Source organism: Phasianus colchicus, chromosome 1, assembly GCF_987193195.1.
Source record: "Phasianus colchicus chromosome 1, bPhaCol1.hap1.1, whole genome shotgun sequence".
NCBI classification, from domain to species: Eukaryota; Metazoa; Chordata; class Aves; order Galliformes; family Phasianidae; genus Phasianus; species Phasianus colchicus.
In genome coordinates, this window is record NC_143436.1 from 95,447,355 (window position 1) to 95,463,705 (window position 16,351).

The 16,351-nt window shown below is 37.3% G+C and overlaps 1 protein-coding gene across 4 annotated transcripts in view; it reads right to left on the minus strand.

The window, feature by feature from the left end:
• Window positions 1-16,351, minus strand: part of CADM2 (cell adhesion molecule 2) — a 627,326-nt gene that overhangs the window by 65,683 nt on the left and 545,292 nt on the right. The gene's annotated exons all lie outside the window — the stretch shown is intronic.

Here is a 16,351-nt window from a genome sequence, read left to right on the forward strand (position 1 = left end):
GCAACGTTTCTGTGTGATGAGCAGTGTGGTCCTGTGCAGCTGACAGGCATCAGAAATCCTGTGAGCAGGCTGAGGTAGATATAAGTGGTTTGCAAATGGATTCTTAAATTATTTAGGCTATTCACATTACGAGTGTACTTGAATGTACTGGGTGTTTTTCCTGAAGCAGGCATATCAGTCACAAAGTAGCACATCTTACATACAATCTAAATTTGTTTCTGTTGCTGTACTTGGACAAATCCCGTCCCTTTCTTCACCCATCCTGCATCCTTCCATTGCATAATTGCTTGTTACAAGCATTATCACAAGCAATGTAAGATTTGAATTAAAATCCTGCATTTCCTTTCAGTGAAAACTTTCCTCTTGTAACTGGTCACCCCAAATCAGACCAGAGGCAAAGCACTGATAACCCCCAGCCAAGTTAAGGACACAATAGAGAAGAGAACCGATCATACTTATAGATTCCCCTAGATCTTCCAAGCAGTTGCAGTCAACTGCAGTTCTAGACTTGCAATATATATGGTAGCAGAATCTAACACAATATTTGCCTTATGAAAGTATTCAATTTTATGACTAAATAATAAAATAAAATATAAAAGTCTTTCATAAAGTCAGCAAATGCCTAGTTAGCTGCTAGTATTACCGAAGAAATACTTAATTTGCTTATTTATTTATTAAATATGAGTGTTAAAAACTTAAATATCTAAGCAGAGATATTTTCTTAAAATGTGGCCTTACACACAGAACAATAGTTCTAATGACACCAGTTAAAATAAGTATATTTTAAATAATACAACGTATAAACAAAGTGATGTTTTCTGAAGGTAATTTGCTGCTATCTATCTTATTTTTTATTTTCTTTACTTTCTATTTGGTAGGAATACTCTACCTTCTATGTCTCTTGAAAAGGAATGGTCTCACCAGTGAGAAGTACAGAGGGACAAACACTTCCCTAGCCAGGGAATATCACAACATTCATAGAATTTTAAACTGAAGATTAAGAAACTTGCTGTAAAGTGCCTTATCTATCCCTAACTGTAAATTTGTCATAGTACTCTTCCTAATGTTCTTTCAAGCACTGTGTCTAAATACACATACACTCAAAATACATGCCTCCTTTGTGCTTAACACTAGCAAGGAATCTAGATGTCCACAATGTTGCAGAATTGTCCCACATAATTACAATGTGATTTGCTTTGATTTATTAAGGTGGATGTGTTCAATTTTTTGAAGAAAACTCCTCACTGTTCCCCATGTACCACTCTACTGTGAATCTGTAATCCCAAGAGTGGAAATTCTGGAATTTTTCTGCTATAATGCAAGCCATCACCTCCATAAGTGGCATGTTAAAGCAACTTCTGTGCAGTGGAAATATAAGAAACTTAGAATTTAAATTGAACTTGGATTGCATGTCCTAGGGTAAAACCCATAGGATAACAAATAATAGGAAAAGGAGCCTTAGATCTAAATTATTCAGAGAGCTTTGTTACATCTTAACGTACCAATTGCAGTCCTACACAGAGTAGTTAGAGCAGCAGATGTACATACACTGGCAGTGGTGGGGAAGCTGTTAATTAACAGAACCAGCCCCTTTGGCTCAGCAGCAGAGCCATCCCTGGGCAGCCAGCCCATGGTCAGCACATCACGGTGGCTGGGCACAGCCCTCACTCCATCTCACCACTCTCCAGGAGGATGGTGCCTAAAGCAGAAATGCTGTCACAGCCATGAAATTAAATCTTGCCTTTGCTGCTGGGAAGCTTTGAGACACTCTGGTCTAAACAATTCATTAGTCAGGCAGAAGTGAGTTAAGAAGATGAGACATGCTCAAGCACCCAGGCCAGTGTGCTGCTACTGACAGCAACAACTGGAGTGGCTGCCTAGGGAAAGCAAGGGAGTGTGGTGACTGCCAGTAGCCCATTCCCTCTGTGCTCCTCTGGCATCAGCAATCACCCCATCAGGGGTGCTGGATGGTGCATCTCTTGCACTCTTTAGTATCTATGCAGTATTTAGACTGTTGCCGATGAATTTGTTTAACTTCTTGCTGAATCTGCTTATGCTGTCTGTCAACCCAGCCTTCCGTGGCAATAAATTCAAAAAAAAAATCCCTACCTGCTGTACAAAAATATATCTACTTTTCTGTCTTATACTGATCTCTAAGCAGCTGCAATGACCATTGCAGTATATGGTAACAGTTCTGCACATTATAACCTTGTTATGAGTTATGATAGACCTTATTTAGTAGGCATTCCTTGTTCTCCTTCTATCCTTCTGTATTTGTTTGAATTTGATAATGTCTGAGATTATGGACAGAAAAAAAAAAAATCACAAGAAAACAAGGCAGACTGTAAATTAGGAGCATACTGGCCATTCCCTGGTAAGTGCTTTAGCACCTTAATTGTTAAAAGCCCAAATGCAGGTGAAACATTGATGGGGAAGCTACCCTTCCCTATCACAAAGCATGCTGAAATGAAAGTTTTTCACAGGTAATCCTATTTAAATATGCTCCTGGCTGTACATTCAGAGGTTCATTCTTCACTCAACATTCTGGCTCAGTTAGGGGATATTTAGGTCGAAAGGTCTAAAACATCAGGCAAACACATATACTCCTAATACTGCACATTCCTCTCTCCCGAATACATCTCTATTAAAGAATTTCCATTTTTCTTCATTCACTAAAGCACTGTCATGATGAGGATCGGAACAAACAGGGTAGCTCTATGTCTTACATTTGTGATTACTTCAAGTCGAATAACACAAATTTATCCCCCACTTTTCCTGACTTCATTGAAGAAAATATTTTAAAGACAGCTCAAATGTGACAGGCCATACTAGTTCTTTGACTAGCATGTATGGTTTTTACTAATTTGGCTTTGCATGTAGATTCCCACAGTGACACAATCAGAACTGCAATACTCTCAAAGAAGCCATAGATACTAAATATGAGCATACTAAAAATACCTTAATTGTGATCAACGACTACTTTGCCTGCCATCTTAAATGAATTTGAAATCTACAGTTTATCTGAAAAACTTCAAAGCAAGCTTAGATTTTGATGTAATTTATATTTAAGATGATGATCATGAAGATGATCAGAGGACTGGAGGACCTCTCCTACAAAGACAAACTGAGAGAATTGGCTTGTTTAACTTGGGCAAGAGAAGACTGGAGAGATTTCATTGAAGCCTTCCAGTACATAAAGGGAGCTTACAGGTGGAAGGAGAGTGACATTTTACATGCTCTGATAGTGATAGAACAAGGGAAAATGGCTTTAAACTAACAGAAGGGAGATCTAGGTTAGTTCTTAGGAAGAAATTATTCACTCAGAGGGCAGTGAGGCCCTGGCACAGGCTGCCAAGAGAAGCTGTGGACACCTATGAACCTCCCTTCTAACAATATCTTAATATATAAAAATTATATTTAACTTAGTCTTCATTTAGGAATGATACATTGATTTTATGCATCACCTCTTCTTTCTGAATACAGGAAACTTAATCAACACAATCCATTTTTCTTTTTTTCTTTTTTTTTAAACATAGAAAGGTCAAAATGTTCTTCACTAAGACCTTGATCTCAAACTTAGATAACTTGCCAGCCTGTAATACTACTAGAGATAACCTTTTGATATCTTTAAGATATGAAAAGCATCAAACAAAAAAAACCAAAACAAAACAAAAAATGCCAGCTGTTCACATACTTGATCTCACTGAGCATATTAACATCCATCTGGGTATCTAAGCATTTTGTCAAGACTTTGTAGCCAATGTGGATAAAAATAGGAAAGACAGAAGGATTTGAATAACACTAATGAGACAAGTGAATTCACTGTTTTGAGTATGGCTCTCTTGAATACCATCTTTTAATTCTCCAAGCAGGGGTATGCTTCTTTTTCTCTGCAGTTCCTAAAAAACAAGTACTAGTGAAAATGTTTAAATGAATAATGGAAAAGGCATCACTGCTTTCACCAATGCATTTTTGTCAAAATGCTAGTGTAATGTTCCAAGTCACCTAAGGAAACAGTTGCTTCATTAACTTGACTGTATGGAGTCAATCTCAATTGAGAATCTGGATTTTTAGATTTATCAGTTAATCATCCAGTTGAAAGTTTAAATCTTGAGGGAACTTTTTGTTTGTATAAAGCCTCACTCTTGATGAGTCATATTAGGATGAGCTGGTTTGGGAACATTTCATCTATCAGAAACATCAATACCCACTCTCTAGCCTTTCATAAGAGGCTTGGATAAATGGTTTTTATTTTATCAGATAAAAACTTTTTATTATTTTGTAGTTTTGCAGAGCTTGACTAACCCTCGGAGAGCATTTTTCTCCTCAAAAGAATTAGTCAAAAATGTCCTAAGTATCTTTTAAAAGGTTCTCTTTTTATTAGGAAGGCAACTTTAAAATATGAATTAGCTATTATATTGGTCTATACCTTTCCCTTTCAAGCATCTTAGAAGACGCAGCTTAGCTTAAAAACATTTATGATGCCCTATATCAGTTATACCAGTGTTTTTAAAGTGACTAAGAAGTAAATTACCAACATATGTTAAAAATGAAGTGGATATTTCTACTTTTTACTATAAAGATTCGTGAGGAATTTACAGCTATAAATACAACAGGAACAACAAGAAATGTTGAAGATACTTGCAGTATATTATGCTTTTGAAAAAGCTGCTTAAATTTAAAGAGGCTAGGAGTTTCAAAAGGCATTAGTTTACAATTAAAAAAAAAGAAAAAATACATAGTAGAAAAGAGAAGAAAAAACAAATCAAAACAAAGAAAACCACCCCTCACCTCTTATCTTCTGTTCTGGTTATAGATAAAGCCTGTCTTTTACCCATCGAAAATGCATTGAAGTGACAGAACTCACCACCTATAAGTTTCCTTGAATAAAACAGTTCTCTCACTTTCAGACTGGATCTTCAGGTTACAGTTGCTAACCACATTGATAGGATGGGCTAAATTTACAGCTGAAAATGCTTACCCTAAACAAGCCTATGGCAGTAACTGATTACAGTGACTCAGGAAGAATCTTTCCAAAGCATAGGTGTTTTTTCCTGTTACTGAGACAGGAAGCATAGATTGCTCTGAGGGAAATGATTTTTTAATATTTTTCAATACCTATTTTTTAACCTTTCCTTACAACTATTTTTTAAGGTTCAATTCAGGACAGTAAATACGTACCTTCAGCTGTAAGAATATGAATGTTCTCCTTCTGCAACAACTATCTTTTTGGATATGTCTCCCAGTCATCAGGCTGATTCTCCTTCATCCTTTAGTATCCTCATAGTGCAGGACTCCCTTTTACATTTGGGAGATTGTCTTTCTCACAGTGGTGAGACAGATTGACAAGAGAAATTATGTGAAATCAGAAGATACCTTATCAGTGAATTGCAACAGAAATATCCCTTGTATTCTCTTACTGTAAGCTGCAGGGAGGCAAGAGATGTACAAAAAGATTGCCTCAAAAACAGCCTCTATGAGGAAGATGACACAGGAATGTAGTCCAGAATTTCATTTCAAAGAACTCAATAGCCACGTAGCAATAGCTACGTGAAGGCAAACGTAGAGGAGTCCCTTAAGCTTGTTCCTGAAATACCATCCTCCATAAGATAAGCTAAATTTTAAATGTGTGCTGAAGGAGAGGGCATCAAATTGGTGTGCTCTCTGCTATGAGTGATCCACTATCCTTCCAAGATTCATACTGAAGTGAAAAAACAGTTCAGAGACATATAATTAATAATCAGTAGCCACAAGGTACGTGCTGAAGAAGCAACATTTGTCAGGGTTAGATTGGTAATGTTAGCTTGTTCAGCTTTGGAGAAAATGCAAAATCAAAGAGCTCACAAATGTGTAATATGGCCAAAGGGGCAATGTTAGAAAAAGTTTCATCATGATACTGTGCTATACATCAAAACTGAGGTCAAATAAGCAAATTTTCTCAGTAGTGGAATACACAGGAACTCACTACCAAGGTATCTGATAACTATTTATTTAATTGATTTCTTATGCCCCCAGTACTACAGCATGCAAACAGGCAACTTGGAATAAATGCATTAAATCAAACTGTGCACAGTTAGTTGCTATCTCCATTCTTTGCCCCAAGTACTTCTAACTGTACTCACAGTTAGGCAAACACTTAACTAAAAATGAATCATCTTAAAAACAGTTCTTGTTACAAAGATTCTAAGAAAATACTGTAATCATTCAGGTTATATGTTTTGTCTTGCCCATTTCTACAGTGCTTTTCCTAATGCCAGTAATTTCTTCTAAGGCTTTTATCTGCTCTCGTTTATTCAACAGAATGAATCTACTTTTTGTCTTAGAGATATTAAACTCACCTTGCAGTAAAATTATCACTGCATGACATAAAAATAACATGCTAACCTCCTACAAACATCACTAGTCTTTAAAGAATGCAGACAGTGTGCTGCTTCTTTTTTTTAGAGGGATCTCTATGGAAAGCTTTGTGTGCTCATAATAAACTGGAGAAAAAAAAATCATTTTAAGCAAGGTTGTCCTCTTGTTTTAGGAAGAAAAGACTATTGATTTTGTGCTTTTTAACTTGACTTATTATTTCATTCTGCATTGCTTTCCTTCCTCTTCTATTAGAAGCAACACAATATGAGGTTAGGCTTGATTGTCAAATGTGCAAGAGAAGCCAGTTCTGGCTGCAGATCTACTTCCCTCACAGCCCACTCTTTCTTAGGCCAGCATAAGTACCTGCAGATACAATACTGATCTACCTTTTCTTTTTACTGCAAAGACTCTCAGAAAGTCATCTTGGCTAATTTAAATTAATAAACTGATATATGGATTTGAAGTTATTTGCTAAAATGTACTCTTTAAAAGAAAAGGCTTTTTTTCTACCCCTGTTAACATAAGAAATAGAAATCTTTTTTGCAAAGTCCATAGTTTTTATAAATCACATGGCTCTCCTGTAGAGCGAACAAACTCAAAATGTATGTCTTATGGAGCCTAATTACACCTAAATAGAAATTAACTATAAACTCCTGAACTATTGACAAAAGGTCTTAGCTGCGTGCCAGGGTATAAAGATAGATCAGGATTGACAAGCACCTGCTATTGCTTAAGTTTTAGAGTTCATGCTGCTTATTTAAATTATTCATCCTGTGTTTTCTCATAATCAGGTGACTTCTTACATTTTCTATTACCTGAGATTCTTCAGTGATGATCCTGTCTGCAAAAAGTTTTTGAATACACTGTACTGAGAAACATTTCCATAAGGTACTGTACCACAGTATTCCTTATTTCCTGATTCTAGAACTTCCACGACACACAAGCACCAGTTCAGACTGCACCAGTTAACTCCATGATACCAGTAAACTATGTAAAAGAATTAAGTTCCTAGACATCAAACGTAATGTGAAAGCTGAAGTGGATGGAGCTCTTTATGACTGATATGAATAGCATTATTTTATTCATCGATCAGTGAACAACTGTTCATGTTTGAACCAAAAACAAACCCAGTACTACCATAATGACTCAACAATTCCAAAATGAATAAACACTGAGTGTGACAATGCAAAAATCTGAGAAAAGGGAATGTTAAGTTTTCACTCACCTCACCTTCTGTTACTGTTTATCAACAAACCACACACACACACAAAAAAATCTGTTTCCTGGTAAAGTGTTAAACACAGAATTATATTTAAACTTACTTTGAGGATCAACATCATTAAGAACAATAGTTCTCCAGTTTCTATGATTGTTGCCTATTTCAGCTAACATTTTTTGTAGTAACACACAATCTTAATATTCTATATCACATATTTACAGCAAGTTCTAGAGAAGACAAATCTTTCAAGTACTCCACATATCTGATCTTCTCAACCTAGTGTAGGTTCAGACATCTGTGTTTCAGGATAAGCTGCAGAAAAATATTTTTAACTCTCATGGAAGCGTAAAGTGTATTTTAGCTTTTTGTAGCTGTTTTAAGTATGCTTAATTGCTTACTGATTGCCAGTCTTATTTTGGTACAAAGAAATCTCTGAATCATTTCAGATTTCATTTTGAAGTTTGTGCATTAAAGGAAGAAATAAATCCAAATAATATTCATATAACATACTTTAATTTTACCACTTGTATGAATATAATACTAAAAGAAAAATATCTGTTTATTCTTTTGAGTAACTATACTCTCCAGTTTGAGTCTCATCATTAAGCCTCAGAAATCTTTCATCTCTTCATTGTTTTAAGATGTACTTTGTGACACTGAGTATTCCCTCAAGTATACCTGCAGCAGTTTTCCAAACCTGATGCTTTCTCTACAGCTTTTTTTTTCATCCAAAATGCTTTTCAAGTTTTGCTTTGCTTTTAAATCTTAAGGCACTTCAGACGCTTTGCAAGGTTTCCTACAGTCCTGAATTGTTTATTGGTGCTATTGTTAATGGTATCCAACCAACTTGATAATGCCTTTAAGGGAAGAACTTCTTCATCAGATTAAGTACTACATCTTGCAGCTAATTTTCTTCAAGGAATTCAAAGCTGTGGTGGTTTAACCCAGGTAGACAGCTCAGTGCCTCACAGTTAGCTGCTCACCTGCTATCCATCGCAACACTCCTTCAGTGGGATAGGGAAAAAGAAAGGAGTAAAAGCAAGAAAACATATGGATTAAGGTATTTCTTTTCCCTAGTAACTGAAGAACTAGGAGAGGGTTAAAAAAAACAAACCACCAAGCAGTGTCAATCACTACCTCCCATGGCCAGATTGATACCCAACTGCCTTCCCTAAACCCTCTATTTCCCTTTTTATTTAATGCTGAGAATATTATGTGGCATGGTGTTATCTCTTTGGTTGGTTTGAGTCATCTGCTTGGCTGTGTTCCACATCCTATCCCAAGCTCTCACACATCCCCTAATTACTCACTGGGGGAGAGTTACAAAGAGAGGCACTGCACAGCCTATGTTCAGCCACAGCTAACACACAAATGCACTCCTGTGCTACCAACATTGTTTTGATCCCAGATCTAAACCCTACAGGGTGCTTTGGTGAGAATTGCTCCATCCCAGCCAGATCCAATACAACATCTCACTGCCATTGCTACAAGGTTTTCTTGCCTTTCCTTTTTTCTCTTTGATATTTACAACCAACCACAATTTCTTAAGCCTATTAGGCACTGCCAGTGTTCTGGTGTGACTGTACTTACAGCTGGAGCTCTTAAAACTGTATTCTTTATGGACGTTCAGGCTGGTTTCATAGAAACAGTTGCACTACTTCAGATTTGTGTATGAGGCACGTACCTCACATGTACATCATGTTTAGCTGCCTACAGCAGCTTTTGTTCACACACTGTTCGGATATTGTCAGCAGGCTCTTGGAGCAAAAAGGTTTCACACTGGAGCTGTATGCTCAATTTTGTACAACTACAAACATTTAAAGTGAGAAAAGAAGAAAAATGCTTGTACTTACATTCACCACCTTTCCAACACATTTGAAGATTAAAAACATTGCACACTTTCTAAGGGACTGATCTTCTCCAGATTTTACTTTGGCATTCACCTCCGCTAATTTTCCAGTCGGAATGTTGGAGCTATCCTACAAGCACTGTAGATGTGTTAATGCTATTTCATAGAGGAGAACAGTAATTGCCTCCAGCAACCTGGGCCATACACTGCCCATTACATCACCTCATCTTTTGCTTCTCCACTTTTTTCATCTGTCCCCCATATTTGCAAAATATTTCATCTACTTGTAAACTTTGGGTGTCTCATTCCACCCCCACTCCACTTTTTTGCTTCCTCCAAATCTGACCTACTTCCCAAAAACGAGGCTGTACATTTCTATTAATTTATACTTTCCTATGTCTTGAAACTTTTCTATATCCTGTTGGTAACCAATCCTATTAAAGGCAATTTTTTTTTTTTTTCCTGAATGACTTTATTTCTACCTCTAAGCAGTTAAGTAAACACAAAAGAGAGAAGGAAGCTGCCAAATTTTCAAACTTTCTGCAACAAAATATCACTTGGGAGCAAACGGGCCTGAAGAATAGAGGCACAGTGATGTAGTCCATAAACAAAAAGGTAAATCTTTTTCCAAATGCACCATGCAAAGGTCAGGGAATAAGCACCAGCTTCATTCAGTTCTATTCTGAAAGAAATGTGGATATTTTAATGCATTTTTAGTACTTCAAATCAAAATAAACAGTATTTTAGACTACATTTTTAGTAGTCAATTCTAAACCACACTGTTTTATACGGATATTAAAGTCTTATGCTTAAAACATCTCAAGTTCAGAGAAAGAACTATACGCTTTACAGCTTACAAACAGCTTTCATTAAAAGTGCATTTTAAAACCTTCTGCCTATAGAAAACAATGTCTCTGGTACATATGGTTATACTGTTCATTTTGTGTTGTCAGTTTTATAAATAATTTATATTTCCTTTAAATTTTAACCAGTCCTCTCCAGAATTCTAACATCTCTTTCAGAAAGTTTCCTGAGGCTAAAATGGCAAAGAGAGGTGTAAGTCAGTACAGCAGTGGGAAAGAAAAGAAAATACATTAAGAGTCTCATGTTATAAATCCTGCCTTACTTTCAGGGGAACGGAGACATTGCAGAAGTGGGTTGGGACTACTGCCACTGTCAGCTCACTGGCACTAGCTCAAGGACAAATACCAGGAAATACTTTGCAGAGAATATCCGTGGGCTGGCTTGGACTCGAACAGAGATCAGATAAGGTGCTTTCCAATTTTTTATAAGATAGCATAGATGCTGCTTTTGTATCAAAAGTAAAGGCCTGCTATGGGCAGATTGCACAAGAACAAGCTGTTCAGGTGCAAGCAATATATTATAGCAGCTCTCACAAGTAATGGATAAGATATCCCTAATAACATATCAATAATTAGAGTCTGGTGACAGCCTTGCTTCCAAGAGATTGTCTGAGTGAAGGGGGAGAAATTGTTTCCATCAGGTGCATCGCCCTTACTGCTGCAGGCAGCTGGGGGAAGGCAGCCTCATGAAACTGCAGCCTGGTAGCTTCACACAGTGAGAAAGCAAGGTCCACTGAATGGTAACATTACTCCAACTGGGGAATGGGTACATGATGAAGTAGAGAAAAAGCTTTTGTCAAAAAAAACAGAGCTAGAACTACTCTGTCTCAGTGCTGAGCACATCTCTGATGTAGTCCCCTTCCCCAGTTGTGCCTGGGATTGGTGCCATTTATTGATGTGTGAATTAGAAAGTCAAATCCCTTTCCTTTCAGATTTATTATCTAAGATCTACACTCAGATAAGGGGGAAAAAGAAAGGAGAAACTATACAGAGATAAGTGAATATAAAGAATAATTCTCACACCTTGTTTAAATGTTTTACTGCTGTTCTGAGAGGCTTTTTCTTTTCCATCAGAGTATAGCTGAGATGATAAATGGCACATAAGAATATCATTCACATGAAAAAGCATTGATTAAACACAGAAATCTTAATGACCTGATTTCACTATAATTCTAGTTCTATAGGTTTCTAATTATGCATTCAAACTGCTAAATCTTTGTGCTTTTTATACTGCTGTTTACACCTTGTTGATTCCTTCTTAACCTTTAAGAGCTATTGAGAAATTAGTAGATTATTCTTTTTCATCAGCTATAAGTAAAGCATAATGATGAGAACAAAGGATGATAGAAACTGCAGTGGATTAAATGGACAATAACAAAAAAAAATATTTCAAAGACATGTAAATGTCAGTAGTATTAAGATAATATAGTGCTCAAGTGGATGCATCAGAATGGCAGCTGAAAATTACTAGGATTAACCAAGAACTATGCTCTTAATGCTAATGAAGTACTGCTGGGGATAGGAAAGCAGCAGCACAGCATAATGGCAGGATGTGCACACCTTAGTTACTATGCATTTCACAGAACACAGGAAAATAACACCCTCTTATCTGGTATGTCTTCAGATCATTTTCTAACATTGTGTTTTTCATAAAAGTTTCTAAGTATACTGCATACATGCAACAAGAGCTGCGGAAAATTCCAATTATTCAGAAGTAACAAAGAGACTCACCATGACTAATTTTAAATGCTTTCTACATTTTCATACTGTATAACTAAATAAGAGTACATTTTGTAAAATCAGCTTGGCTTACAGACAAAGAATAGGATAGCTCAACCCAAAGTGCCAGATTTTATGCTATTTGATAGGTAACGTTGTAGACTGCAAGGAAGAAATGGGAGGTAGCTTCTTTTACGCCATGTTTTCAAGTTCCTTTTTTTCTTTTTCTTTAATCAGTGTTACATCTGTTAGTGATATTTCCACAGCCAGTTGATGCCAGAAGAATATATAAAAATATTGATGAGCAAGGATTATGAGCTTTTTTTTTTTTCCTTTGATGATTCAGGATTTTAGACTGCTTTGATATTTCAGGCTGAGATACTTAGAGCTATTCAAATGCCTAACTTGCAATGTTTTCAGTAAGAGCTGTGTACCGATACTTGTAAGAAACGATGTCTCTGCAAGACAAGTAAGCTGAGAAATCTCATCTAAGAAACACCACCTGCATTTTTGGGCTAGGGTCAAATACTTGCTGGCACAAGAATCAAAGGGGAAAATGAAGAGTGGCTGATTCACTTCCACCTTTTTCATTATGTAAACAGATGAAAATCTGATTCAGAATTCCTTGCTCAACCAAATATGACTTCTTTAAAATCTTGTGGCTATTGATGTGAGACAGAGTCAAGGAGAAGCCTCATTAAACTAAAAATTCCTTCATGCATTTGAAATGCAGCAACAACACAGAGAGCTGATAAAAGTACTAGCGCTGCAACTTGAATGACAAGCAAGTACTATGAAAAGTCTTCAGTACCAACCCTCGTTAACCAAAGCTACGCAATTCTTGACTTTCAGTGCACGTCAAAACATTGCTCACCATGAAGTTTGGGAGATGTAGCAGAAGATTCCCTTTTCATCAGGTAAAAAACCTTTAATAATGTCTTAGTTTCAGTTGGGATGGAATTGTTTCCTTCAGAGTGTCTGGTATGATGCTAGATTTTAGTTCTAGGAGAAAAACAGTGTTGATAACACACTGACATTTATAGTTGCTGCTAAGCAGTGTTGTACAGAACCAAAGCCATTCTCAGCAAAAGGTCCAGAGCACTGGAAGGGAACCAAACAAGGACAGCTAACTTAAACTGGCTAAAGGGATATTCATACCATATGACATCATGTGAAAGGAGAGTTTTGAAAGGAGTGTGGGAGTTCACCTCTCTTCCACTGCCCAGGGGGCTAGCTGGGCATCATTTTGTGTAGTGATGAGCAATTTCTTGTGCATTACTTGCAATATATGTTCACACATATGTATATGAAGTCATAACTATTACCTTTTTCCTTCTTTATCCTAGTAAATATATATATATATTTATCTCAACCCATAAGTTCTACTTTATTCTTTTCCAATTCTCTCCCCCATCCCTCTGGGAAAGAGGGGGGAATGAGTGAACCACTTTGTGGTGCTCAGCCATCTGCTGACTCAATCCACAAGAAATATCTAGCAGTACCTATGATGTTTCTATGATCTTTTTTGAAACTGGATTCTTCTCAACAAAAAAAATGTTTTGGTAGAACAGTTACAGTAACACCAAAAGGAAGGACTATACATGGTAAGATTTTTGTACCCGAGTTATACTTTTTTCCTGAGTGTCAAAAAACTCTAGAAGAAAGCTTATATTGAAATACACTGTATTGTAGGGAGGCCCTTCAGAAGGATCTAGATAAGCTGGATAGCAGGGCTGACGTGAATAGTATGAGGTTCAACAAGATCTCATGCCAGGTCCTGCACTTTGGCCACAATAACCCCCATGCAGCGCTATAGGCTTGGAGATGAGTGGCTGGATGACTGTGAAGAGGAAAGGGACCTGGGGGTGTTGATTGATGCTCAGCTGAACATGAGCCGACAGTGTGCCAAGAGGGCCAGCAGCATCCTAGCCTGCATTAGAAATAGTGTGGCCAGCAGGAGCAGAGAGGTAATAATCCCCCTGTACTCAGCAGTGGTGAGGCTGCACCTCAAGTATTGTGTTCAGTTTTGGACCCCTCAATACAAAAAAAGACATTGAGGCCCTGGAACATGTCCAGAGAAGGGCAACAAAACTAGTGAGGGGTCTGGAGCACAAGTCTTATGAAGAGCATCTGATGGAGCTGGGATTGGTTAGTCTGGAGAAGAGGCTCAGGGGAGACCTCATCACACTCTACAACTTCCTGAAGGAGGTTGTGATGAGGAGGGGTTTGGCCTCTTCTCCCAGCCAACAGACAGGACCTGAGGAAAAGGCCACAAGTTATACCAGAGGAGGTTTAGGTTAGACATAAGGAAGAACTTTTTCTCTCAGAGAGTGGCCAGGCACTGGAATGGCCTGCCCAGGGAGGTGGTGGAGTCACCATCCCCAGCAGTATTCAAGAGGCATCCGGATGAGGAGCTATGAGATATGGTTTAGTGCTTGTGGTAGCAATGGTAGTGGGAGGAACGGTTGGACTAGGTGATCTTGCAGGTCATTTCCAACCTTGCAATTCTATGATTCTATGATAAATAATGAAATACTTCATGCCTTCAAGAGAATATAATGAAATCTTAATACTAATACAATAATACATTAGGAACTTACGATTACTTATATTTCAGAGCTGAGTCCTATACTGTGGCCTGTGTCAATTTCTTTCATGTCTAAAAATGACTTACAAAACAGCAATACAATAAAAAATGGTATTTACTTACAGTAGTTTTTCTTTTCCCAAACATATCATCTCCATACAGAAGGAAGTGCTTGAGTTCACGCAAACTTCTCTCACACTAAAAATCATCCATTAGCACCTCCACAGTAATAATTTTAGCACTGTAAAGAAGATATCCTCAAGTTCTCAGTGGGATCCAGCTCTATTAGCATCTAGTCCTAGCTACCCACAGTAAACACAAAGCTTAACAGCACAGAAACAGCTGTACTGGATCAGGCAGCCCAGTGCCTTATCTCCAGCACCAGGGACAAGCAGTTGTCTAGGGAGCAGATCAAGCACAGGTGTTGCCTCTGCCAGCAAACTTCCAACATACGGCTATCTCAGGCACTTCTGACACCAACCACAGAGTAAACCATGATGATTTTCCATTCTGTGAATTTATCCATTTTACTGTTGAATTACCATATTTTACCACTTCTTGTATCCATTGACTACAAATTCTGGAATTCTACCTGTCACTGTGTGAAGAATGACTACCATGCTTTGCTATAAAACTGGTTGTTACTAGCTTAATTTAGCCCTCAGTGTTTCTATTTGAAGAGAGAATGAACCAACAATATCGTTCAACTATTTCTATATAAAACTTACATTTTTGTAAACCTCTAATATTTTTTTCAAGTGACCACCACCTTGTACATTTTTTGTGCCATTCATAGAATGGCACATACCCAGAATGTTAAGAATGGATTTCCCTTACAAAAAAAATTGTGGTTTTTCTCTTTTTTTTTTTTTTTTAGGTTATCTACTAATTCCAGCTTTTCTTAAATACTTAAAATTTCTTAAATTTTCTTACTATTATCAAGTCCAGATGCCATTTCTACAGACTTGCACATTCTAGGACCTCTCCTGAATCCATTTTGTCCCACATTAGCACAGTGACTTTAATCATGAAGCTTCTTGTCACTAATGGTAATTCATCTATTTCATCCCGAAGTCCTTTGAACACCCAAGTGAAACCATCCGGCCCCACTGATTTCCTGTTTCTGTTCACTTCATCCATTTCTTCCACATTCTCCTATACAGTGCATTTAAGAACTTTCTAATGAGCACCTCAGAATAAAAGGGAGATAGTCTGTAATATACCCATTTTCTTTCACAGTAAATATTGATACAGTGAATTCATGAATTCGAGTTCCTCTTGTATCTTAATTCTTCACTGATCATACAAATGAACACTCTCTCTCCTTGATACATTTCAAGGAAGAATAGCTAATACTTTTAATTATCTTTGCTAGGTGCTCCTCACAATTTTTCTTTTTTCCTTTTTTTCTCTTCTGTTGAGATCTCCACCAGCTAAAACCCAGTACATTCACCACTGTTTCTTAGCTAGATCATTCCTTGATGTGTAGAGCTCTGGAGTCATTGCTCAGCCTCTCAGCTACCTGTAGCAGATTCTTACATGAGGGACAAACCATGAACGCAGCTACAGTACTTTATTATCAGTTTCCTCCTACCTATGGTTCAGCACCCTTCCTGCATACCACTTTTACTCTCCTGTGAAAGACTGTATCCCAGATGCGATCATTCTTGCAGTCTTTTAATATAATTTTGGAAACAGTTTACAGTGGTACGTTAAATACCAAGCCTCATATCTGGAGATTTGGGTTTTCACTAGGC